Here is a 27788-nt window from a genome sequence, read left to right as displayed (position 1 = left end):
TCTATTCTCTCCTTCTCTACTTGAATATATTCCTGTGCATAATATCTCTACTTGAATACATTCCTGTGCATAAATGTATATTATGGATTTAATAGAGACATAAGCTATATATATATGCCCGTATCATTGAAACATTATGCATCTGCCTTTAATCTATAGCTCATAATTTCATCTGCAGAACCAGACATGAAAACCAGATAGCTCAGGACTGAAGTGTATGCATGGATGTACTTTTGTTATGGAAGTACTGTGATGTTCAGAAATCACAGAGGAAGATAGAATAAAATGTTGTTCAAGTCGTGCTCCGATTGTATTCTCCTGCATTTAAGTTTCAGTACACACACAGCCTACCTGTTTGCATCAGAACAATGGCTGTGTGGTTCTGAACTCAGATACAAATTATCAGCTATCCTGGGTCTGCCTTTGATCCACAGCCTTACACTTCAGGCATTCAGCACAGTAGGTGCCAAGTAATATCAATCATTCTATTTTTGCTGTGTCCCTGGTAAGAGATGGCATTTGTTTTCCTGATTCAGAAGATAAGCCAGACATGACTGGAAAGAAAATATATATGTGGAAAAAAACAAGCCTTGTTGAAAAATAATCGAATTAAAAATGTATCATGTCAAACAGCTTTTCTTAAGTGGAATTATAGTAAATTTTTAATCAACTGAAACAAATGGGAAATGGATGACCAACAAAATAAAGAGTCAAAAAGAAATTTAAATTTTCCTCTAAAGCCAGTGGGTATAACACGTATAGGTAGCTGATTTAATTGCCAGATTGTTCCCTCAGGCAGAGCGACTCCATGGCATTTGCTGTTATGAAGACTTTCTTTGTTCCAGTGAATCAGGTCTATTCCAGATCTCTTCAGGCAGGAAACAGGTTTCCATTAAGAAATTAAATACTGCTTTTTCCATTTTCAGACATAAATTGAAATCTGCAAATAGCTTCAGTTTTTTGTTTTTCATTTTTTCTTTCTTTTGAAGAAACCAATTTTTCACCAGATATTGAGCCCAACAATTTCTTCCATAGCCCATTCTAATCTGGAAATTATTCATAAGAAATCTGGCTTAGACCAAATAATTTCCCAAACAAAAAACTCAAATTGCACGTATGAGTATGTAGGTGTTGAGGGCCTTTGAACTTGTGATACTAGAATTCAACCCCTGACATGCAGAAATAGTATCTGAAAACGTATTTACAGAAAAATGGCTTTAAGACTTTTCTGGCCATTGCATGGCCCACACAAACCCCTCTGTTTGGCACTTGCCAAACAGAGTGCACTGAAAACAACCTACCTACAAAGAATAAAACTAAAGTAGCATCAGAAGAGAGTTGTAAAATCCATTTTCCCAGTCCCAACTAAAGCCACAAATTTCAATGAGCTAAACATTTGAACTGACTGAAACGTGAACAGGAAGCTGCTTTTTCAAAACTGGATCAGAACTGGACAAGAATGAAGACAAAATTCCTGGCAAAGCCAGTCACAAGGCCAGCCCAGATGAAAGGCAAGGGAAATAGAGTCCATCTCTTAGTAGGTGGTGTGGCATTCTCCTACAAGAGTTGATGGAGGCCATCTTTGGAGACTGTTTACCACCAAGGGTAAATGGCCTCATCAGAGACCTACTTCACTTGGAAGCGTTTTTAGGGAAGTACAAGCAAGAACTGCAAGCACTCAAGTGGTCAAACAATGCAACCAGGCTTTCTTAAAAAGACGTTTAACTGTGTTACTTGCCTTAGCCTATTTAAGGAGATAAGTTGGAAAAAATTTTTCTTGCTCAATTATGACTCCCCTAAAAACAAACAAATGAACCAGTCTGCTATTCAGGATTTTGAACGTGGTGTGTTCCATGAAAGATTCATTCATTTGATGCTTATCCAGTGTTGACTAGGGGTTCTTCTAAGCTACATGTTCCTCTAGCTGTAGTCAAGCTTCTCCCTGACTTCTCTTCCTCTCCCTCATTTCATTTTCAAACCACCATTTTCAAATAGTTTCAGCCGTACTACTTTATTTCCTGCAACCTATATGCATGTCTGATTTACTCACAACAGAAAACTGAGACAATGAAATAGCTAGATATAGTCTGTTTGTGATTTCTGTTCACTGCTAACTCCTCAAAAACAAACAAACAAACAAAACCGTAGTAATCTGTACATGATATCTCTACTTTATCTCCTAATTACTCTTCAGCCAACTATAACCAATGTCCACTCCTAATTCTTGATGAAATTTGCCTTCTCTGAGGTCATCAGTGATCTCCTGATTGAGAAGTCCAGTTGCTGCTTTTCAATGCTTGATCTTACATGATCTTTCTCTTGCATTAGACTTTGTTGAGATTTTCTTTCTTCAAACTCTGCAATCTTTGGTTTCTAACAGCATACCCGCCTGGATTTCTTTCTGTCTCTTTGTTTACCCCTTCTCAGTTTTATTCACTGATATTTTTATATTCTGATCACACTTTATATGCGGTGCCCCCTCATTATTGTGTCTTTCATCCTATTTTCATTTTCTCCAATGAACTGAATTACTGTTAAATGTCTACTAGTCATATCCACTAGGATATACCATGGTGTGTACCCAAAACATATGCCGTCTTTTGCCCCTCTGTTAATTTTTTATCTTATTTAGCACTTCTTTCTCTCTGGCACCTAAAGCCAATACCTTGAATTTATCCCTCTTTCTATGAAATCCCATTTCAAGTTTAGGCTCTGTCAATTCTAACTTTTTTCTTTGTCTTCACTAACTTGCCTTAGGGCTTAGGTACCTATAATACTTTATCTGAACTATTGAAGAAGCTACTGATTGTCTTATAATTGTAACTGTAACTCCAATCACATCTTAACCTTCTTTACACATTTTCAAACAGCTTGCCATTGCCAAAATCTCAAAACCCCTGTGATTTTCTGTGGTTAATGAGCTTGTGCATGACATGGAACTTGACTTTCTGTCAAGTCCTTTTCTCTCAAATGCCCTAAGTTTCAGTCATACAAAATGACTTAGCTAAACATTCTGTGTGTTCTTAGTTGTTGAAACACTCCTCATTGGTACATTGGTTCCAGTGGTTCATGGGTTCCAGATCTCAGTTCAAATGTGACATGGGCACTTGGATTTCTAACTTACTAACTGGATGCTCTCTCGCTCTCTCTCTCTCTCTCTCTCTCTCTCTCTCTCTCTCTCTCTCTCTAATTTTTATAAGAGTTTATTTGAGTCAAACTGACAACATATGTTGGGGAACAAGATCTCAAATACTTTGGATAATAATAGTGTTAAGCCATATTTAGGCCAGGAGCAGAAACCTTATCTTAAAAACCATCTTGTCTTGATCCTGTCTTGCTTTATCTTCTCGGGGTCTGTGATCAGTGGGCCTGGGTGGTCCGGACAGTGACCTGGGGCCATGGTGTGGAGATGAAGGGCTTGGCCATGCCCTGAAACCCTTCCTCATTGAAGGGGGAACAGCCTTGTTTATCCCTTGCTATGAAACTCCATACCCCTCTTTGCTCGAAGAGGTTATTATCTTTTCCCTCTGCTCTAGTCTGACCTCCCACAGCTCAAACACACCAAATAAATTCTAATAGACCAATCTTGGTCTCCCGTGACTCATTCCTCCGGCAGTGCCCAACAAATAGTTTTGCGGTTTCTTTTATACATTTGAAATTAAGGAAGGGGAATAAAAAAGACTGGAGAAAGCAAGGTAGAGATTGGATTACAGGATAGTTAATAAGATTCTGTGCTTTCTTGAGGGTGGTTATGGCCTATTTGAAAGGTGTGTTAACCTAGATGCACAGAAACATTGGATAGGGCTTGCTTAAGTCAAAGATAAATATTTTACTGAAAAGTTATGTGCCTGGGGTGTGACTACCCACTATGACCTGCCCAGTTAGGAATTTATTAGTGGCTCATCCTATGAGGTTACTTTCCACAAAAGCCCTCTTTTTTATCCACAGTTTACACTTTTGGTCATAATTCAATCTGAAGAATGCATTGATGACCAATCTTTTGGTTGGATAGTGTGGTTTCACAGTGTTAGGAAGGCTCATTCCTAGGTAGTCACAGTATGGATGCTGTCTTGTTGACCATTGAGTATGGGGCAAAACTATTACCATGGGATCTGAGTTAAGGCTGAACTTTTCCCAAAAAGGGAAGGGAAAGTACATGGAAGGTAGTCAGGTCTTATAGCCTTCATTGCAAAAAAAACCACTGCATCATTTCTAGCCTGTGAATTGTCATGATGCGAGTTTTGCCTTCTGTCTTGTTTTCCTATATTTGGCATCTCATATAACATTTACATAAGCCATGAAAAGAGTATTAACAGTTATGTTACACAGGCTTAGAAATGAGAAATAGTTGCACTATATAGAAAAACCCAAAGAGCAAGTATAACTATTATTATGACTAATGTCATTAGCAAATAGGTAAAAACAATTAAACAAAATGGATTCTGAGTTCAATATCCATCCATAGGAATACAGGTTCTGTTGATGTCTTGGGATGGCTGTCTACCTCTGGTGTTGGTGGCTTCTCACTTTTGAGAAGTCTTCAATGTCTTAGACAGGGATAGATGTCCATTTATGATTAGGCACTTGATAAAGTCCTTTCCAATGAGGTTGGAGAGTATTTTTTATTTGACACCCTTTCTGATTAAAAAAAAAAAAAAATCTCTGGTTGGCAGTCTGTGATCTTTAAAGTCTTCATCTCCTGGGACCTCCTTGCGAAAGGAAGCGGTTACCAATTTGGCATTTTCTTGTGCCAAAGTGACTCTGTCTAACCTTGGCTGGCGCCCAACATGGGGCCCGATTCTGGGTCTCGATTCTGGGGCCCCCGATTTTGGGACTCACTTGTGGGGCTGGAGGAGGGAAGGACGACTATGAGTTGAAATTAACCAGTGGAACAACAGCAAGGGTTCTGGGTAACCATCTCACAACAACTACCTAGTAAGGAGGTAGGGAAGGTCCTTGAGAATTTAAACAAGGAAAAGGGGAATTGGATAAAACCTTACTAAACACTTTTGTATGTGAGAGTGTGATTGTGTGAGTGATTGATCTTAGCTCCACGGCCTCGGCTGCGGAGTTTGTGTGGGCTCTAATCTGCGGTTCTGTGGTCTAAGTCATAAGGCAAAACGGTGACTTAGCGCCTGACAGCGTTAACCAGGCCTGGGGTTTATACAGATGCACCTTAGCCAAGACCAACCCTAAAGTCCGGTGAGGGACCCGGCCAGACGAGCATCAGAGTGAACTTGAAGTGAAAGGTCTTTTCTTTCCTCTTTTCTTTTACTAACATGGGCAATGCTGAGAGTAAGTATAAACCTTATATTTGCCTGCTTAAACAACTTCTTAAGAAGGGAAAACATAAAACCTCAGAAAAGAAAGTAGAGGAACTTCTTAAGGTGATTGAAACTCATTGTTTCCGGTTTCCAGACCTTGGAACATTTGATTTAGATCAATGGGAGGAAGTCGGACGAGACCTCCGTAAGTTACATTCCAATGGGGTCTCTTTGCCCAGTTCAATTTGCGAAACATGAGAACTAGTTCGTTTAGTTTTGGAACCTCTTCAGACAGACTCGGAGGAGGAGATGGAGGGAGAGACAGAAGACCAGATGGGGGAAAGGGAGGATAGAGAAGATGAAGACAAAGATTCTGAGACAATGCCAACAGTAGTCCCAAAATCATTAAATCCAAACTTGGGAGACTGTTTAAAGGACGCTTGTCCCCCTCCCACTCGCTTGTCTCATTTACCTTCACCACCACCTTCCTGTGCGGAGCAGGCGTGGGGGCCTTCAAGATCAGTAATAAGATGTAACAATCCTTTTCTCTGCAAAAGTGTCCCTCCCACGCTGAGGAAGGGCTCTCGCTCTTCATTATCAGCCACAGAGCGTGGCATACGCCAGGCCAGGGTGGAAGGGGATGTAGATGCCTTGGCCTTCCCTGTAGTCATTAGGGAATGCGAAGCCCTTACTGCAGAACACCCTGATGGGATTCATGAGGCAATTCATGAACCTTTTTCTTTTAAATTACTTAAAGAATTAAAACAGGCAGTTTTGCAATTTGGACCTACTTCACCTTATACTATAGGCCTTCTTAGAGGCATTGCTGATGGCAATCGGCTGATTCCTATAGATGGGAAAACGTTAGCAAAAACCTGTCTGGCCCCTCTCAAAAGAAAAATTAAGAGCCTTTGACAAAATTAGTACAGATCCAATTAGAACAAGACCATATAGAACCCTCAACTAGTCCATGGAATTCACCAGTGTTTGTAATAAAGAAAAAATCAGGAAAATGGCGAATGCTCACTGATTTGCGAGCTATTAATGCTCTCATTGAATCTATGGGTCCTTTACAACCTGGACTCCAACAACCGTCCATGATTCCTAAAAATTGGCCATAAGTAGTAAAAGATTTACAAGACTGTTTTTATACTATCCCCTTACATCCTCAAGACTGCCCTAGATTTGCATTTTCAGTACCTTCTATAAATAACAAAGAACCTACCAAAAGATATCAATGGAAATTCTTCCACAGGGAATGCTTAATAGCCCCACAATTTGCCAGTTTTTTGTAGCTCGAGCTGTTTTGCCAGTTAGAGAAAAATTTCCAGATTATTATATCATTCACTATATGGATGACATTCTCTGTGCTGCATCATCTACAGAGATTTTAGCTGATTGTTTTACGTTCCTCCAGGAACAGCTCGAGTCAGCAGGTCTCTGTATTGCTCCTGATAAGATTCAGCCTACAACTCCTAAAGTACAGCTAGCTAAAGCCATGTTTACTTTAAATTTTTTGAATTCTTCTGGCTCTAGCACAGAACTGCACCTTGGGCGCACAACTGCAGAAAGACATTTTAACAATCTCCATAGTCCTAAAGCTTTGGAGAATGTGCCCATTTGGTGGAAAGATATTCAAACTAATCAATGGCAGTTAGGAACTTTGTTAACACGGGGGCGAGGTTATGCTTGTGTTTCTCCAGGACTGGAAGAACGTCCTTTCTGGGTGCCCAGTCAGTGTATTAAACCGTATCATGAACAACGCACCAAAGACCAGCTTGACAGTCAACTGCGGGAAGACCCAAAAGATTTATTGGACTTTTAATTGCAGCTATTATGGAAATAATTGCTATAGCCACTGTAGCTGCCATTTCTGGAGTAGCTCTACACCAAATGATACAAGACTACTGAATTTGTACAAAAATGGCATGAAAATGCTAGTAAATCTTGGAATCAACAAGTTAAGCTAGATCAGGAAATTAATGTTAGATTAGCTGATTTAGAAACCACTGTTGTATTTCTTGGTGATCAGTTGGAAAATCTCCATACTATGATTACTTTAAAATATGACTGGAATATATCTACCTATTGTGTAACCCCTTTCTCTTATAATCAAACTCGTACTCCTCGGTCTGAAGTGCGAGCCCATCTCCTGGGTCATGTGCCCAATCTCACTGTGGACATTTTACAACTACAACAAGAAGTTGATCAGATGTCTAAGACCAGCTTCAACTCCTCCCTGGAGAGGAGACACTTTCTGCGGCTGCAGAAGGATTTTCTACTTTAAACCCTGTCACTTGGATAGACTTTGGGTGGAGGGTTTGTTGGTGCTATTGCTATTCTGTTTATTGTTTTATGTTTATTTTGTTTAGTTCTCAGAAGTGGACAAACAGCCCTCCAATGGGCAATGAATAAAAAATCTGCAGGGTCTGTGTTTTTTACATTTCAAAAACAAAAAGGGGAGGATGTCACGCAGCAGCCTACCTGTCTGTCCCCTCGTACCTGCCCCTAAAGAAAGGAGAGTCTGTGAGACTAATCCTTTTAGGGACTTTGCTTCACCTTTGTGCTTACACCTTATGTCTTCCTGTTTGGCCCCAGAGGATGGCTGGTTAGTCAATGACGGGTAAGATTCCCCACAGGGTGGGGGGAGGCAAGAGACAACTCAAACCAGGCACAGTGGAGTGGGGACCAATAGGAGAACCCACGGGGCTGACAGAGATGGGCATAGACTCCCACCTTCCCCACTGCTAAGGAGAGCATCTGCTTTTGTGGCTGCATTCCTTCCCACAACATGCTTGGGAAGAAATTCAATGGTGTAATAATATCAATTCTCCATCTATAGATTTCAGTAAGTTTCAGAATAAAGGTTTTGTCTCTTGGGGAGGTACATCCTGAAACTGACGGTTCAGCTGCTTTGGTAATTAGTTCGAATCAGTTTATTAGTATAATGCGTGAAATTCACAGACCTTGGAGGAAACAATGTTGCTTTCTTGTGTGTGCATGAATAAAAGCCATAAGGCTGCCCAATTGGGGGCTCTCAGTCCTTTGAGGCTGTGAGTCCCTTGGTCCCTGTTTCATAACTTTCTTGACTTCTGTTTCTTACTTTCTTAACCTTTCACCGTCCTTTCTCATTCGCTCACTGCCTGTGTTGCGCTGGACGCGACACTTGGCAATAGTGTAAGATGTCTCCTTTCAATAATGTCAGCTCATAATTTCCTTCATCAAATTTAAATTCAGCTGAAATGCACTATGATGCATGAAGGAATGTAAAAACTGAAAAAGGCAGAGAGCCATGAAGAAACAAGCAGGGTACTATTGAAGGAGATATTTAACTTTCCATTCTTACTATTCTCATCCATACAACAATCATAATATAAAACTTACTTTAGAGAATTATTGTATATATTAAATGAGGTAACATCTCTAAAATGGTTTTACAATGCTTGAGTGATAACAACCACTAATAAATATAAGATAATATTTTTACAATAGTAAGTACAGACATTATATACAAAGGGATTTTATTCAACTACTGACACCAGAAAATGTTTTTGATGGGAATCATATATACTAGGTTGAAAGCAAAGACAAGTAACCATGTGGCATTTGTTTATGTCATAGAGCAGTGAGAGGAAACAGCTCATCAGTTATCCTTCTGAGCTGTAGAGAAATCAGGTTGATGTCTGGTGCTTTTTGCTCCAATTTGTTATTCTCTCTAATGGAACTGATGGTAGCTTTAGGGGTCGAAGAAGACAGCCAAGTATATATTTCACCACTTGGACACTGAAATTAATCAGAAAAACTGGAAGGCTGACTTTAAGCATTAGAGAATTCCAGAGCGGGGAGTAGTATCCAGTCTGCCTCACAAGTCAGGCCCTACTGTCAGTTGGATGACACATTTTCTCCAAGTTTTCTTCTCTTACTCCCAGTTAGTGTCTAACATTTTTGATTAAAATTTAACAGCTGCCCTATTTCATACTCATTTATTTATTGCTGAAACTTATACTGGTGCTTACAATGGGTGGTATGTGCTGCTAAGATCAGTTTGTTCCAGATACACTTTATTGTTTTTTGTGTGTTTATTGGCCAATTGCTTTATGACCACTTTTAGTATTCTTTATAACAACCATCTGTCGCTAAAATGAATTAGACTTTTTTTGTTTCAAAGATACCCTCTGACTATTAAATAAGGAGTACAGGATTTTGTTGTATGCTGACTATCTAGGCAATCAACCATACCTAAAGTAAAACTCTAAAATATTAAATTTATAACTTTAACATTTAAATAAAAACATCCTCTTAATCTACTGGCTTTTTTCTTACATAAACATTTTTTGGCAATATTTAGAGCTTTCTAGAAAATTGCTTCCAGTTTCTGACTTTATCATCATATAAATTTGTAATATAGCTTACTGGGTTCAAAATGTATACAAGTAATAGATAAGGTGTTTAAAAAAATTGATATCTATGCTAGGTTTATAGAAGCTTGGAAATTGCCAAGGTATGTGGTGTTTTAGTCAGTATGTATTTTCAAAAGAGAGGGTATTGTGACAAGAGTAAGATAAATATTACAATGTGAATTAGTGTTTAAAAATTTTGAGAGCATGAAAAGTTAAGATCACAAGGGTAAAATAAAATTGTATAGTTAAAACTTTACAAATATGCTATTGTAGACCTATAAAATATTGGCACATGAGATTGTAACTATTTCAAATTGAGGTCATGCTATTCTGCCTCCATGTTTTCCATAATGAAATGGTCCTGTTTTCATAATTACTCAAGGCAAGCATTCAGAAAAACCAGAAAATATTGTGAAATCCTTGTTAATCAATAGACTCAGAGGCCTTATTAAACTCATAACCAAAAGCTATCTGTAATGGCAGTTCCAAATATTGAATCATGGTGTAGGATTTCTAATCAGACAGCCTGGGTTGTAATCACACCTCTATCATTTATTAGGTAAGAAATATTGGACACATTATGTAACTTTTTAAATCACCGTTTTCTCATTTTTAAAGTAAGGGATAAAAAGTGCCTCATAATATATTGTGATGATGTAAAATGCAAATGTATAGAACACAGAGTAAGTACCTACAGAAGTGAATGATTCAAATCAGGAGTTCCAAGATGGCAGAGTAGATCAACACTGTACCTGCTTCCTTCTGTGAACACATTAAAATTACAGCTAAATTATAGAACAATCAGCCTAAAGAACCATCTGAAGTCTGGCTGAACAGAAGTTGTATAACTAAGAATATAAAAAAGAAGCCACGTCAAGACTGCTGGGGAGGCAGAGATGCAGAACTGGCCAGCCCCATACCTCCGTGTGGCAGTTGAGAACCAGAAGGGATATCTCAGCCATGGAGGTTCCCTGCAGAGGAATGAGGGACTCCAGCCCCACACAGACCTCCCAAACCCAGAGTACTGGTGCTGGGAAGAGGAGCCCCCACAACATCTAGCCATGAAAACAGCGAGGAATCCAACTATCCTGTGGGATGGAAGGTGACAGGAATCCCAGACATCCCCTTAAAGGGCCCTCACACAGACTTTCTCACTCCCAGGCTCTCCCTTGGGCTCCAGCAGGAGGATGATAACTTGGTAGGTGTTGGAGGTATATAGGAGGCAGATTGAGTTATGTTGTTTTGGGTTAAGGGCTGGAGTTGCCATTTTCCTTTGAGGTCTGTCTCCTGTGCAGCCGGCAGGCAGACACCATCTTTCCGGTGTTGAGCCCGCCCCCACATGGCTAAATCTGAATCTGATTGGCCTGGTGAGCTCCCAAGCTCCACCCTGCTGACTCACTGGGACCCTGCCTCACCCAACTCCCTCAACGCTGGAGGTTCTTTCTCCAAGAGCAGCCAGCCCCACACACGTTGCACTCCTTGACAGACGCCAAGCGGGAGGCAGTAACTAGCCTCAGTGTGCTCTGAGACTTTTGCTGAGTAGCTTCTTGCTCAGCACTGGCACCAAACCAGAATTTGCATTAACCTGGTGACCACAACTCTTTCCATTCTAGTGACTTCCTGAGATCCTGCCTCACCCAACTTGTGTACTTGCATGATGCTTTATCAGTGGCTGAACCTTAAGGGCATTTAGACCATTCACAGTTAATATGATAATTTATATTAGATTTAAATCTAACATCTTGTTATTTCTCTTTGTTCCATTTGTTCTTTTTCTTTTCTCCCTGTCTTTTCTTGGACTAACTAAACATTTTTATGATTACATCTTATCTCTATTGACTTATTAATTATACATCTTTTAAAAATGTTTTTAATGATTACCCTGGGATTTACAATATGCATTTCAAATTAATCTGAGTCTACCTTCAAATAATATGCTGTTTTACATGTAGTGTAAAGACTGTATAATAGTACATTCTGAAATCTTCCCACCTATGCTTTGTGCTATTTTTGTCATGTTTTACTTTTACAAATGCTGTGTGTGTGTGTGTGTGTGTGTGTGTGTGTGTGATCTATCACTTATCTTTTAACCACTTACAAATAAGAAGAAAATTAAATTTTATCTCATTTTCAATCATTCCAGTTCCTATTCCCTTCTTCTTCTCCTCCTCCTCCTCCTCCTCCTCCTCCTCCTCCTCCTCCTCCTTCTTCTTCTTTGTTTTTTGGTGTAAAATCAAGTTTTTGACTGATAGCATAATTCTTTTACTTGAATAACTTCCTTTTTCATTTCTTATAGAATACGTCTGGCAATGAATTATCCTCATTTTTGTATGATAACTTTTTTTTTTTAATTTCTCTTTTTACTAGATATAGAATTCTGTGTTGAACTCATTTTCCCTCCAGTACTTTAAACATGTCATTACATTTTCTTTCTGCTTGAATAGTTTCTGATGAGAAGTTTGTTTAAATTCTGATGCTTATTCCTCTATAGATGTTTCTCTCCTCCCCTTTTATAGCTAACTTAAAGATTTTTTTTTCCTGTCTTTAGTTTTAGTTTTCATATGCGTAGATGTGTATGTGTGTGTGTGTGTGTGTGTGTGTGTGTGTGTGTGTGTTTGGTATTTATCCTGCTTGGTTATCTGTGAGCTTCTTGGATCTGTAATTTCACGTATGTCACTAATTTTGTAAAATTCTCTGCCATTGCTTCTTCAAATATTTATTTTTCCCCATTTTCTACCTCATCTCCTTTTGGAATTTCAGTTACACATATATTACTCTGTTTGAAATTGTCCCACATGAATGGGTCCTCTATTCTTTTTTATTCACTCTTTTTGACTCTGTGTCAAGTTCACAGAATATTTCCTCAGCTATGTTGAGTCTACTGATGAGCTTGTTGGAGGCCTTCATATTTGTTGCTGATTTTTTTTTTTCCTTTGAGCATTCCTTTTGATTCTTCCTTGTAATTTCCACCTCTGTGCTGAAATACTCATCTGATCTTACAAAATGTCTACTTTGTTTATTAAACCCAGTAACATATTAATCATAATTAATTAAAATTTTCTGTCTGATAATTCCAATATCTGTGTCATACATACATATCCAGTCTGATCCCAATAATTGCTTTGCTTCTTATGTGTGTGTGTGTGTGTGTGTGTGTGTGTGTGTGTGTGCCTTTTCACATGCCTTAGAAATTGTTGAAAGCCAGACATTTTGTGTAAAACTGTAGATACTGGAGTAAATATTCTTTATGGTTGGAGACCAGCACGCCTTTTCTTCAGCAAGACCTTAAACATGGGACTTGTGTTCATCTATTCAGGAGTTACGTAGAGGTTAAGGTTTGTAGTTTTTGTGGTTCCCCTTAAAATCCGTCTAGTGATACCTTGTGTTTACAGTGTGCTAGTTTGATAAGGGTTCTTCTCTCAATGTCTGTTCCCTCCCTGGCTTTGATGTTCCCTATGCACTGTTGTCCAATAAGGATGGGTCTCTTGCAGCTCTCCTAACTGTATTCTACTGTCGTTTTACTCTAAGCATGTTAGCCTCGTGGTGGGGAAGGGAAACATTTCTTGATATTTTGATCAAGCCTCAGTCTTAGGTGAGGCTCTGTCCCTGCATCTGTGCAATGACCTTCAGAAGTGCTTTGCCTCTTTAGCTGCAGAGCTGGACCCCTCTGGTATTTCTATTCCTCCCTTAGGAAGGATGCATTTTATTTTTTTATTTTTTTCTGTTTTCCTCTTCAAGATGCAGTGGATTTCCACTAGTAAGGTGACAGTTTTAATTATTCTTCTTCCTGCAGATTAAACCTTTCATCCTGTAGTGGAGATAGAGAAGATGGGTTTGGGCAGAGTTTGGGCAGTGGCTGTCCCCTTTCTCGAGTCAACACCATGGAAAAATGCTTTCTCAGGGTTCTTGCAAAGCTTTCCTATGAGCACTGCCAGCAAGAATGTGGAAACACCTATATATCTGTAGCACCCAGGGGCTTTACACTCTCATGCTAGCCCACACTCAGCCTCCAGCAATTTCTGAAAATATTTTAGCTATATCTTATTATTTTATGTGGAGTGTGGCAGAGTCTGCTACAGGTAAGTAAATGCTCAGGTTCTATTTATCCCTGCAGTCACCTGTCTCTTTCCATGTTTGAGTTGCTTGTTTGACCTGAAACTTCAGTTCTCTGATACGTCCAGCTTTCTCCTGTTGTAAGGGTGGGAATGATATTCTTTACAGCTCTCTACATCTCAGAGATGAAACCAGAAGTTTAAATCATTAATTTAGTAACAACATTGAAGCAAATAGGTAAAAGATTATTTTGTGAAGTAGGTATTACACCTTAAGTAAAATGGAAATCTTGAATACATTAAATGAATCACTAATTATAGAAACAATGAAGAAATATTACAATACATTTTGGGAACTTCAGTATGCCATAATCTTTTGGTAATGGAATCATGATATACGGGGAACTAGCAGAGTACCTGGGACACAAAGGGTGCTAGAGAAATGCTAATTCCCTGTCTTACCCTTTCCCCACACCACCCCAAGGAAGATTATGTAAGAAGGGCTTTGTAGAATATTTGAAATAAATATTTGAATATTTGAAATATTTGAAATAAATAACTATGTATAAGACATGCCCTAAAAATGGTTCCTACATTACTCACTCTTACCAGTAGTGTTTGACCTAAGTATGTTTCTGTTTACTGGTTTGCATTGTAAGCCTGAGGAACAAATTATCAAAGGTTGTAAAATAACCCCACAAATAATTATAATCATAGTTTTCAGATAAAAATGCTTGATATGACTCATCTTTTGGTGGAAAACCAAGAACAATACTATTGTACATTTCTTCGTGGAAAGTATACCTCCAAGATGGCTCAGGTCTTTTACCTGCCTTAGCCTCAAATTATTAGCAAAGACAGTGGACAGTGTTCATTCGTAGGCAGCTGCAGTGAGGCTGCAGTCTTCTCCTGCCTATGGCTTTAATCTTTGTGCTATTATGTGTGGCTTTTCAAGGTCCAAGGGGTGAGTTCAACTATGCCTCACTTATAATAAAATTTGTTTTGGATTCAAATTTCATCAACCTGCCCAGACTTGTAAAGAAAGGCAACAAAGTGAAATCCCGTTTTCAGTTTTGATGAGCTATGTGGAAATTTCTAAAGAACTCTATATTTTAATGATAAACAGGAAAATTCCATTTGGCAGCACTTAGAATACAGGGACCATACTTGGGAAATATTCATTAACATTCAGGCATTTAAGAATCCTTAGTGTCTAATTATCAAAGTGAGTTTAATTACCACAGGCACCCATTCATTTAATTAGCTGGAAACACAAGAAATTAAGTGATACCAATGCCAATTTGGCCCCAAAGTTTTCATTCCATATTTATTTATCGTATTTAGAAGAAAGTGTTCAGGCTGATTATTGCTAGTTCCATATCCTGAAAACAAGCCCAGAAAACCACAATAGCAGCTCAACATTCTCTGTACTAATCAGGAACACAATTACAATTAAAAGGGCCTTGCATCTTCATATATCACATATTATAAGTTGTAAATAGTCCCTTGCTATTTGAGGACAACAGTATAACTAGTTTTATAACAAATCACCATGAGTCTAATGGATATTTACCACAGGGTAATGTGATGGGCAACGGAGAACAGATTGAGAATAAATGTGTCTCTGTAGTATTATTATCATTTCACTCTGCCTAGAAATACTTCTGTGTCATTGTTTTGCTCCTTTTGAAAGCCAGGGAGTTCTCTGAGCATCATTTGTCGCTAATCCTGCTTTCACTGGCCAGAGATGCTGACTACTTTGGCTCTGTCCTTCAGAAGGTCAGCTAGAGGTCACAGGGGGAGCATGTCCTGTTTACCCAAAGAGGACCTCCTGTTCTGTCCCTTGGCATGGTCACATTCATAGTTACTCACTGGCAAGGAGTACTCTGGTCGGTTTCACCTCACATTTTAAACTCTCAAGAGTATCAGAAAGATCTGACTATGTTTAACTTGCAGAGGGACAGGGAGCCCACCCTCTGTAATAGGAGAGAGGGGATCATCTCTGAAACTCTAGCAAAAATGATCTCCAATCTGAAAAGAATATAGACACATCTGGTAACAAGGGTTACAAAGGTGATGCAGTCACAGTGGATCTTAGGGTGGAAATGACAGCTTCTTTCTTTACACTACACATTTTTCTTTCTAAGTCCATTTTTTTTTCTTTTTATATTGTTATGTAAGTCCGTCTCCCTCTTGTACTTCTAATTTGTACTTCAGATTTTTGTATTTGAGGTTTGGGTAAAACTGTTACCCAGTTATATTAATGTCTATTGCAGCTTCTAGTAGATGTTCAAGAAATATCAATTGGTTATGATTTATACCTAGAGAGCTGATGAAAAAAAACACTAATTTTTTAAAAAGTGCTTTTCTGAGCTTTAACTAAAAGCCACAGCTTGTTGAGAAGGTATCAGCCACTTGAATCAATAGAAAATCTGAGGATCATCAGCTTCCCCCCTGCTTAACATGAGAACAATGTCACAATTTCAATTTCCGAGACTTAACATTTACCAGAGTAATTGCCTGCGTCGTTGTGGACCTGTGTTCATTCCGTCTCCTGGCTGGCACCTCTTTTGATTTATACAGCATTGAAAAGTCATGGTGAGCCTTACATTCTTTCTATTCCACTCGCAAAATCTTGGCAGATCTTATTTTCAAAGTAGTCTGATGGCATAAGAATAAGGCCACTGAAAATGCCTGATTTTCCAGCAGGAATCCTGTTTAAATCTTAACCGCAAATTATATAACATGCAGTATGTTGCCAACGGACGTAGCCAAGTCTTTCCCATTATTGTTGAGGAAAATAAAACTCTTAACACAATGCCATCCCCAGCCAACTTCTGTTTTTAAATAGAGACCCAATGCAGTAATTTATTTTGTGTTACAGATCCCATGAGTTCACAAATACCTCTCATTCTGATGTAAAAGCAACTTGGGCTAGTGCTTTAGCAGAAATTTTTAAAAGTTAGGTAAAAATCTATATAACAATCTTGGATAAAGTTTTGTATAATCTAGTGCTAAATTGCTTGAATAATACATAATAAAAAAATAAAAGTAAAAGAAAAAGGATGCTCGAGAAGGCTATGGCCAAATTAGACCCACTAAGGCTATAGCTGAATAGGTTTATTTGTGTAATAGATCCAAATTCTGTTCTAATGCAGGCCTGCTACATCTGGGCATCAGATTTATTCTTATTGATTCTCATTTTCGATGTTAAAAGCATCTCTTAAAAGGATACTTGTCCAGCCAAGAAAATAACATCTAAAAAAGTATGCTTAAACATCAGTATTGGGTCAGATTGACCAATGCTTTAGAACAGGGGTGTCCAAACTGCGGCCCGTGGGCCAACTGCGGTCCGCAATCCATTGTTAATTGGCCTGCAGCAAATTCCAAAAATATATTTAGTTTACTTAAATAAACCAGGTGAGGCAATACGTACTTCACCTCGAGTGAGTGGCCCGGCTGTTTGTATATTTTACCGCATATGGCCCTTGGTGAAAAACGTTGAAAAAAGTTTGGACACGCCTGCTTTAGAATGATCACCTTTCTTGGAGCGCCATAAGCAACTATAGTATCTGGAATCCAGAGTAGCAGAGTAGGCAGGTATATTGTGAATAGAGACAGGGATACAAGCAGAGGGAGAGAAGGAGATAGCGAATGGAGAATGAGAGAGACCGGGGGAGGGGAATGAAAGAACAAAGACCCCAAAGGGCTGTCTGTCTGCTGGGGAGTAGAATAGTAAACAAATTCATTAATTACACCTTCCTACTTCAAATGAGCAAGCTAATTATTTGTTTACCTAAGAGTCAACAGTGTCCCCAGGCTACAAACAATAATTAAACACCAACAAAGGCAACTATGTTTGCCATGGCCCAAGTATATTTAAATTTCAAAGTTTGTTTTTATCCCACCACAGAGCAAAGCTCAGGCAATATATTTATGTGGAACAGCAGAATATAAAGTCCAGTCATTGGAATATGACTTTATAAAGAAGTGAATACATTAAAAAATGTGTTCTTTCCCACCCATCAAGCAGTTCAGTAAAGTGTATGCATGTGTTTCAAGTTGTCAGGCTACATTCACATATTACCATCAAGAAAGTATGTACCGGGGGTCTCAAAAAAATGTATACACATGACTTGTATTCATCTTTCGTTATTGGTATATACTGAGCATCACAATTTTTTTTTTTTTTTTTTTTTTTGAACATCACAATTTTGATACAGTTTTTTCCTTTCTTAAAATGTGTATACATTTTTGGCACCCTTTGTATGTGTATAGATTTTATATCCTATTTATAGTAAATTATCATATATGTGTGTATTATGTAACTATACTAGTGAATATTTATTGAATATTTACTATGTACCAAGTACATGTAACTACCTGTTTCCCCGAAAATAAGACCTAGCCAGACAATCAGGTCTAATGCGTCTTTTGGAGCAAAAATTAATATAAGACCTGGTATTATATTATATTATATAAGACCAAGCCTTATATTATAGTAAAATAAGACCAGGTCTTATATTAATTTTTGCTCCAAAGGATGCATTAAAGCTGATTGCCTAGCTAGGTCTTATTTCTGGGGAAACACTATATTATGGGGTACTATATCATGCATAAATAATTATGGAGTAATCAAAAGACTTGTTAGTTCTTTTTGGTATCCCATTATCCGTATTAATTTTCAGTACCATCCCTGGCTCCCAAATGAGTACTCAAGCAGGCCTATGACTTTCTCTCCCAGTGTCCTAAGTCCACTTTAGGTAATATAGAGACTTTCATGTCACAAATGATAATATCCGGTACATAATAATAATCAAACTTACCATGTGATTTAGCATCAAGTCTTCTCCCCTACTTGCCACATGTCTGCAAACTTGAGGTGGGAAAAGTGTGTGACGGGCTCCTCTCTGTCATCCTCTTGATTCTGTCCTCTCCCTTCTACCCCACTTACGATGATTAAGTTTATGTGTCAACTTGGCAAGGCCATGTTACATGTTAATAATGGTTAAACATTATTCTAGATGTCTCTGTGAAGGTATTTTTAGATGAGATTAACACTGAAATCAGCACACCTTGAGTAAAGCAGATTGTTCCCCATAATGTAAGTGGGCCTCACCCAATCAGTTGAGGCCTTAATAAAACAAAGACAGAGCTCCCCTGAGCAAGAAGGAATTCTGCTAGCAGAGTGCCTTCAGACTCCTCAAACTCTCCTGGGTATCCATCTGCCAGCCCATCCTGCAGATTTTGGACTTCCCAGGTCCCACAACTATGTAAGCCAACCCCTTAAACTAAATATCTTGATAGATAGGTGGATATAGATAGAGATATATCTCTGCACCTCTTTATCTCAATATATAAATATCTATATGTAGATATATCTATATCTCTGCAGTAAATTTTAAAGGCACCCATAGGTTCTACGACTTTAAGTGAAATGATGTATAATGAAACCAATTTTATCATAGGCTAATTGAAATAAACAAGAGTTAAGTTCTTTATTGACATTATAATAAAATGATGTTGAATAAAATGATGCTATTTAAGGACCTGCTCTATCTGTCTGTCTGTCTGTCTGTCTGTCTGTCTGTCTGTCTATCTATCTATCTATCTTTTTATCGTCTATCTATCTCTCTTTTATTTCCATCCACACTCACAACCTGTTGATTCCATTTCTTTTTTTTTTTAATTTATTGGGGTGACAATTGTTAGTAAAATTACATAGATTTCAGGTGTACAATTCTGTATTACATCATCTATAAATCCCATTGTGTGTTCACCACCCAGAGTCAGTTCTCCTTCAATCACCCTATATTTGATCCCCCTACTGTTGATTCCATTTCTCTGGAAAACCCTAATATAATCAATCAGCTTGCTAGCCAGTTTCTGCCTTTTCGAGGACAGAGCTATGTTTAGGAGAGGGGTAAGAGTTGAGCGCCTAAGAAATATCTTCCTTGAACAGCCCTCTTTGCCTGGTAAATGCTGAAAAAAACTAGCATTTCTCTTTGGAACATTTCCTTGATTCTTCCTAAATATTGTAGAGGCTGGATGGACCCATCCTCTTGCAGTAACCTTGAACTAACTTATGCATCTGTACATTGGGTGGTTGCATGTGATTATTTTCACAGCCTCTGACACACTGACACTCCTTTCTTTCCAGCTTTAGCTGCTGGGTTCCTCCACCCCTCCCAGGCAACTGTGCAGTACTAGTACCAGGTAACTTTCTTTCCCCTGGGTAGTCAGCATCTGGTCCATGGGGAAAGCTGCTGCATTCTTTGTCCTGGACAAACACTGGCTCACAACTGCCCCTATCTCAGCAGCACTGTCCTTCCTCTGCCACCCAGGCACTGAGCTCCTCTCTTTCTCTTCAGCCTTCATGATCAATGGAGCAGGATTCAGTCCTGTTCCACAGTGATCTCCAGCCCCAGACAAGGTATATCAAGGTCTAAAAGTGACTCCATTAAAGACCTTCCTCACTTCAATATTAAAAAACAGCAGATCGAAAGGTAACAAGACGACATGCCCCAACCACCCTGCCAAAAAGGAATTGGAGGGACTGAAAACAGCTATGGTTGTTTCCAAACAAATCTTTTCATCCATAGTTACACTCTTTCTCATCTCTTTACATTTGATAGTTTCAAAAAGGCTGGACATTCTAGAGTTGGGTAGCTCATTCATTACAATTTTCTTTATAATAACCTGAATTCAGCTTCACGGTCATCTCAATATCTACATCTATCACTCAGAGACTTCAATGAGAATAGACAGGAAGAGTCACATTTGGCACAACCAAGATGGAGCAGTAGGTAAACATTGTGTTTACCTTTTCTCACAACCACATCAAAATTACAACTAATCTACAAAACAGCCATTATTGAGAATTGCCAAAAATCAAGCTGAACTGAAGCCTTTCAACTAACGATGTGCAGAAGAAGCCGCCTCCAGACTGGTAGGAAGGTCAGAGGCACAGAATGGGCTGGTCCCACACCCATGTGTGACCATTAAAGATCGGAAGGGCTATTTAGGCTGTGGGGATCCCCCATCCCATAAATAAGTGAGAGACACCAGCCCCACCCCAGCCCAGAGTTCCAGTGCTGGGAAGAGAAGTCCCCATAATTTCAGGTTATAAGAAACAGCGGAGATTGTGACTGAGTGAGACAGTGTGGCTGCACTCACAGGCGCTCCTCTTAAAGGGACTGAGCATGGACTTACCCACCAACGGAATCACTCGCTCTGAGCTCCAGCAATGGGGCAGCAGCTGGAAAGGCAGCAGGGACAAATGGTGGGGAATTGAGTTGTCTGCTTGGGATGGGGACTGGAGAGGTGTCTTTCTCCTGGATGGAGTAACTGGCAGAGGCCATTGTTTCTTTGTTGAGCCCTCCCCCTTGCTGGTGTGGGAACACAGGCAGCTGCCATTTCTGAGTCTCTGCTGTTCGCTTGCCCTGCCTTGGCAATTTGAGACCTGGCCCCACCCAACTTTCAGGCACACCCAGGCTGCTTTCAGTGGCTGCTTGCCTTGGCTCAAGCTGCACTTTCCTAGGGTCTCTCAAAGATTCACGGAACCCAGACAAGTAGCATCTGGCTTGAGCATGTCCTGTACCTCTGCCTGAGTAGCCTTAAGCCGGCACTATGTAGTGGCAGCCAGCCTTGGTTCACAGCTTGGCCTCTCAAAGGCGCTTCCAAGCACAGCACAAGTGGAGACATCTGCAAATTTCTTTCTGGCTCCCGCTAGTTGGCCCTGGGTGTGGCACGAGCTGTGGCTGAAGTAGACCTACAGCGATCCCCTCCAAGGTGGTCCTGGGACTGGTGCCCCCAGTGGCCAGCTTTAAAATGAGCTGGACATCATCTAGCCATCTCCAAGTACGACACACCTAAGGGGTGGATTGGGCAGGCACCAGAGTCCTGCTGAGGCAGATCCTGCTCTGTAGGATCAACCACTACACAACAATCCTTCCACTGTAGAAAAGGCCAGTCCTTACAACCAGTGAGCCCAAGGGTCAGTGCCTCACATTGATGTGCAATTATCAACCAAGGCTCAACTACAAGAGGAGGGCACATACAACCCACACACGGGACACACCAGGAGCGTGAGGCTCAGGTGACCAGAAAGACTGTGTCACTGAACCCCACAGCACACCTACGACATAAGTCCACTCAACTAAGACCAGAAGACATAGCAGCCCTACCTAATACATAGAAACAAACACAGGGAGGCAGGCAAAATGGGGAGACAAAGAAACATGTCCCAAAGGAAAGAACAGAACAGAGCTCCAGAAAAAGAACTAAGCAAAATGGAGACAAGCAATCTACCAGACGCAGAGTTCCAAACACTGGTTATAAAAATGCTCAATGACTGCATAAAAATAGAGAAGGAAACCATGAAAAAGAACCAGTCAGAAATGAAGGATACAATAATGGAAACAATATGTTATGGGGAATTAACCATAGATTAGATGAAACAGAGGATCCAACCAGCGATGTAGAAGATAAGGTAGCAGAAAACACCCAACCAGAACAGCAAAAAGAAAAAAGAATCCAAAATATTGGGAGAGTTTAAAGGGCCTCCAGGACAATATCAAGCATACCAACATTTGCATTATAGGGGTACCAGAAGGAGAGAGCAAGGAATTGAAAACCTATTTGAAAAAATAATGGCAGAAAACTTCCCTAACCTGGTGAAGGAAATGGACATACAAGCCCAGGGATCACAGAGAGTCCCAAACAAGATAAACCCAAAGAGGTCAACACTAAGATACATCATAATTTAAATGCCAAAGTTTAAATACAAAGAGAGAATCTTAAAAGCATCAAGAGAAAAGCAGTTAGTTACCTATAAGGGAGCCCCCATAAGACTATCAGCTGATTTCTCAACAGAAACTTTGCAGGCAAGAAGGGAGTGGCAGGAAATATTCCAAGTGATGAAAAGCAACAACATACAACCAAGATTGTTCTACCCAGCAAAGCTGTCATTTAGAATTGAAGGACAGATAAGGAGATTCCCAGACAAGAAAAAGCTGAAGGAGTTCATCACCACCAAATTAGTATTACAAGGACTCTTAAAGGGACTTCTTTAAGATGGGAGTGGAGTTAAGGATGGGTGAAAGGGGAAGGGATTAAGAAGAACAAATTGGGTGTTATACCTAATACCCAGTAGTTATGGGGATGTAGGTTATGGCATAAGGAATATAGTTAACAATATTGTTATAACTAGGTATGGTGCCAGATAGGTACTAGATCTATCAGTGTGATAGATGGAAATGGGGTTGGGGTCAGGGTGAAAAAGGTGAAGGCATTGAGATATAAATAGGTAGTTAATACAGTATGGGGAATATAATCAACAATGTTGTAAAGATCATGTAAGGTGCCAGATGGGCACTGGACTTATCATGGGGATCATAGACTGTGTAGATGCCTGACCAATGTGCTATACACCTGAAGCTGAAGTAGAATCATATTCGATGTCAACTATAACTAATATATAGGTATATATAGTCACAAGATTTGGAGTACAACATAGGGAAGATAGTCAATGGTATTATAACAGCTATATAAGATGTCAGAGGGGTAGTAGCTGGGGGTGGGTTGTCACTTTATGAGGGTTTAAATGTCTAACTATTATGTTGCTTTGTACACCTGAAACTAATGAAAAATTAATTTAAAACAAAAGTCACATTTGAATTTCTTGCTATACACTGTTTCAATCACTAAAAGGAATCCTCTCATTTCATTCCTGCAACAAACCCACAGGGAAGATACTTTATTATTCCCATTTCACATATGATGAGACTAAGCCAGGCATATTAAATAACTTGCTCTGAGTCTCCTGGTTAGTGTCAGAGCTGAGTTGCAAACCCAGGGGGTCTGATTGTGATTCAAAATCCTAACCGTGGCAACATAATGCTGGTCACGGAATATTTACTTGGCACTGTTCCAAAATGTAAGTGTACCTCTTGATTGGGGAGTTTACAATTTAACTTTTTTTCAAGAGAAGCAAAATGCATGTTTCTGACTTTGGGAAATTGATCAATGCTCTATAAAACCTGGGCAACAGGACTTCTTGTAAGAATGTATTTAGCACCTATTAGGAAGTCAGGGCTGTGCTGTGATCTGTTTGGAGGACAATGAAAGAAGCATACGTGAAATATTAAACCAGCACTCCGGATTGTAAGAGGAAGAGATGATTTTACTTAGCTCACATCCATCTTTACGCGTCTATGAAAGTAAGCTAGTCTATGAAAGGGGGACCTATGGGAAGATGACATAGGAAGTCATGTTATGTCTCATGATTCCAAAGGGTCAGGATGGCTCCTGTCTCCCACGGACAAATTCTCCACTGGCTTTTAGAGAATTAATATCCCATGGCCTGAGATACTCTTGCTTTAAGTTCTCTTGGTTTAAGACTGCGGTGTGCATTAAAATGTAATGCCTCTGAGAGAATTAACAAGTGTTAATTGCTAGCTTTCTTCTACTCCTTTCTCTCTAAGTGTTCATTAGCGTCATTACAGAAAACAAGTGAGGAGATGGAAAAGAAGGAAAATTCATGATAAAGTAGAGAGGAAAGAATGCTTTCACCCAAACTGAAGCACATCAAAGGCCAAATTTGCCCACTGGATAGTTTTATGGACATATGGATCAACTGTTTCCAAGCTGGATTAGCTGTGGACCACTGACCGGGGCACACTGTGATTCATTCCAAGAAGTACACCAAGCTTTTGGCCAAATCAATAATTCTCAGCCCTGTCTGTGGCTGAGAGGAAAAGATGGGATGTCTCAAGTTAACTGAAGTTTGGGCAGAGTTTTCTGGGAGAGCAGGAAGAAAGACACTTAATGGGGCTTTTTAGATTAAGCATAGCATTCAGGATAGTAACAAAGAAGGGATTAAAATTTCTCCATGTAGTGAAATAACAGAGATTTTATTTTATCCTTGATACCAAAGACAGGGTAGGTAGAAATCCTGATTTTCTTTTTTGGTCGATGGGCCTGAGATGGGGAGGGAGGAGGGTTGTTGAAGAAGGGGTGTTAGAGATGGAAGGAATTCTTGGTTAAAAGAGCAGATTCCAGCAAAATGGAGCCAGGCTAAATCCTCAGAAAAGAGAGAGAGAGAGAGAGAGAGAGAGAGAGAGAGAGAGAGAGAGAGAGAGAGGAAAAACATTTGGTAACAAATGCTGGAGAAATGACTGAACAGAGCTGTTTGCTATTCAGTTTTTTTTGTTTTTTCACTTTCTTGGTTAAATTTAATTCCATCTTTTAAAAAGGATAATTATACCTTCTACCACACACACACTCACAAAATGAAACAAAACAAAACAAAACAACAACAACAGAAATCACCTGACAATAACAAATTGGAGAAAGGCAACGTAATGGGATAAAATAAAATTCCTACATAAACTAATCATTCTGTTCAGTTTTAAATTGCCTCCTTTGCTGTGGAGTGATTACATACTTCTATTCTCCTAAACCTTGAATTAAAGTCCTATATACAACAGTATTATATTGGTAGTGTTTTAGCAAATGACAAAGAGGAACATGGGTCATGGTTCTAAATGGAAGGACAGCAGTTGTGAAGGGCAAGTGAGGAATGGAGAAAGGAGACTAGAGTTAGAAGGAAAGCATTCTCTCAGAAATCTTCAGGAACACACCCTGTTTCCCCAAAAATAAGACCTAGCCGGACAATCAGCTCTAATGTGTCTTTTGGAGCAAACATTAATGTAAGACCCAGTGTTATGTTTATATTATATTATATTATATTATATTATATTATATTATATTATATTATATTATATTATATTATATTAGACCCGGTTTTATATTATAGTAAAATAAGACCGGATCTTATATTAATGTTTGCTCCAAAAGATGCATTAGAGTTAATTGTCCAGGTAGGTCTTATTTTTGGAGAAACACGGTAGTGGGAGGGGCTGGATATACTGCAGACACCTAAGATGGGGGTCTTGTAATTTTCTTTTGTCTATCAGAGGAAAGAATGACCATGGACTATAAAACATGGAGTCATTTAAATGGCCTGTCTGTATAATATTTTTCAAATATATGCAAATCCAATTGCACTTAATTGTGTATACACACACACATATATAAACATATAAGCATTACAAATATAAACATGATAAAATATATAAAACACTACTGAATTCATAGAAGTTTTTATCATTATGTATTTTTCTGAATCATGGGCACAACACTTTTGTAGACGATACCATGTTTCCCCCAAAATAAGACCTAGCCGGACCATCAACTCTAATGCATCTTTTGGAGCAAAAATTAATATAAGACCTACTCTTATATTATATTATATTATATTATATTATATTATATTATATTATATTATATTATATTATACCTGGTCTTATCTTATATTATATAGACCCAGTTTTAAATTATAGTAAAATAAGACCAGGTCTTATATTGATGAAAAGACACATTACAGCTGATGGTCTGGCTAGGTCTTATTTTCGGGGAAGCTCGGTAGTAGCAATTATTAATATTAAAAAGGAATACATTTGAGAGGGATGAGAATGAAAGCCTGCAAAATCTCCTTCAAAGTTTCCAATTTACCTGTAAGAAATCTATCCAGAGGAATTGGATTAAAAATCTGTAGGAAAATATGGTTTTCCCATGAACAAGATGGCTTTTCCCACACTGACTTGCTACAACCATGTTTATTCTCAGTACATGTGTTTTGAGAACCATTGCACTTCATTTCCCCACCCCCATAGTGCTTCAGACTTTGACATCAACAAAGAATTAAGTCAGAGACAGGAAAAATTTGTTAGTTCACTCCTCTTGTTTTTGATTGTTCCCCTCTTAATATTAATACATGTGTTTTCTAGCATAAATAGGGTATTTAACTACGACTGTCATTTATTAACTTTTCCCCCCAATTACAACTATCCCGTCAAGGTCAGGGTCCCTAAGGAGGGAACATGTACTGCAAACATGCGCCAAATTATTCTGCAGGCTGAGAAATTAACTAAAAATGAGTAATATGCTCTCATTTTAAATCTGGCAGGGGGGGGATTGTACTTTCATCTCCAAATTGAAATCAGATTTCCTCCACTGGGGCTTCTCCAGCTCTTGGCATAGCCTATTAACAAGGCGAGTTGGTTCCTCACGGCTAGTAACAGTACCGGGTTACAGTTAGAGTTCCATGTGGTTTAACGGGGAAGGCAGAGATGAAACTCAAGCTACAGGAGAACCCTGGACTGTGCTTTTATCACCAAACAAGGGAGCATCAATAGAGCCTTCAATAAAGGCTGGACTATTGGCTCTTATCACTCCGTTTTCACAATTAACACACTCCCTAAGGATCTGTAATTACCCTTGGACACTTGGTGGGCATATTTCATTTCTCAAGAAGAAATTCCTTTTTTTCTTTTCTTTTTTTTTTTTTTTTTTTTTTTGGTATGGTTAAAGGTATCTGTCACAAAGTATATTCTTAAATGGGCTTTGATTTTTCTACTTTTTTATTTCAAGGTGTGATTTATCTATTTCTCGAGGCTTCAACCATTTTATGACTAGAGAGAGATGAAAGAGGATAGGAAGAGAAAAGGAATATGTAAATCATCAGTGATCAGGTCATGTAATCCTCTTTTAAAGTAGGTCAATGAATTTTCAAAGTATATTTTCCTTAAGTAGAATCTGAAGCTCCCTGAGGAGAGGTTAAACGTTATTTGTTTGTTTTATAGTCACCTATCACAGGAATATCGCAGTAATTCTCACTCTTGACTGCAGACTAGAAATACCTGTAATCACAGCATTCTGGGCCCCACTTCAGACCAATTAGTCAGCACCTCTCCACGCAGACAACATGCAGGCAGTACAGAGAGGTAGCGGTGCTAGCTGATAGCCTTACCTAGAATAGGTGTCATGTACTATTTTAAGGAACTACTAAATCAGTTTAATCTCCACAGAATTCCCATGAAAACAGCAAAAACTCCATAGCTATAAGTTTTCCTGTCATAAATTAGCATTAACCTATTGCATGGGTAATTGGATGAAACTTTTGTTGAAAACAAGCAAGCAAACAAAAAAACCCACTAAATTCTTTGCAG

This window comes from Rhinolophus sinicus, linkage group LG01 (genome assembly GCF_036562045.2).
Source record: "Rhinolophus sinicus isolate RSC01 linkage group LG01, ASM3656204v1, whole genome shotgun sequence".
NCBI classification, from domain to species: Eukaryota; Metazoa; Chordata; class Mammalia; order Chiroptera; family Rhinolophidae; genus Rhinolophus; species Rhinolophus sinicus.
The sequence above is the reverse complement of the archived record's forward strand: the minus strand, read 5'-3'. Positions refer to the sequence as shown.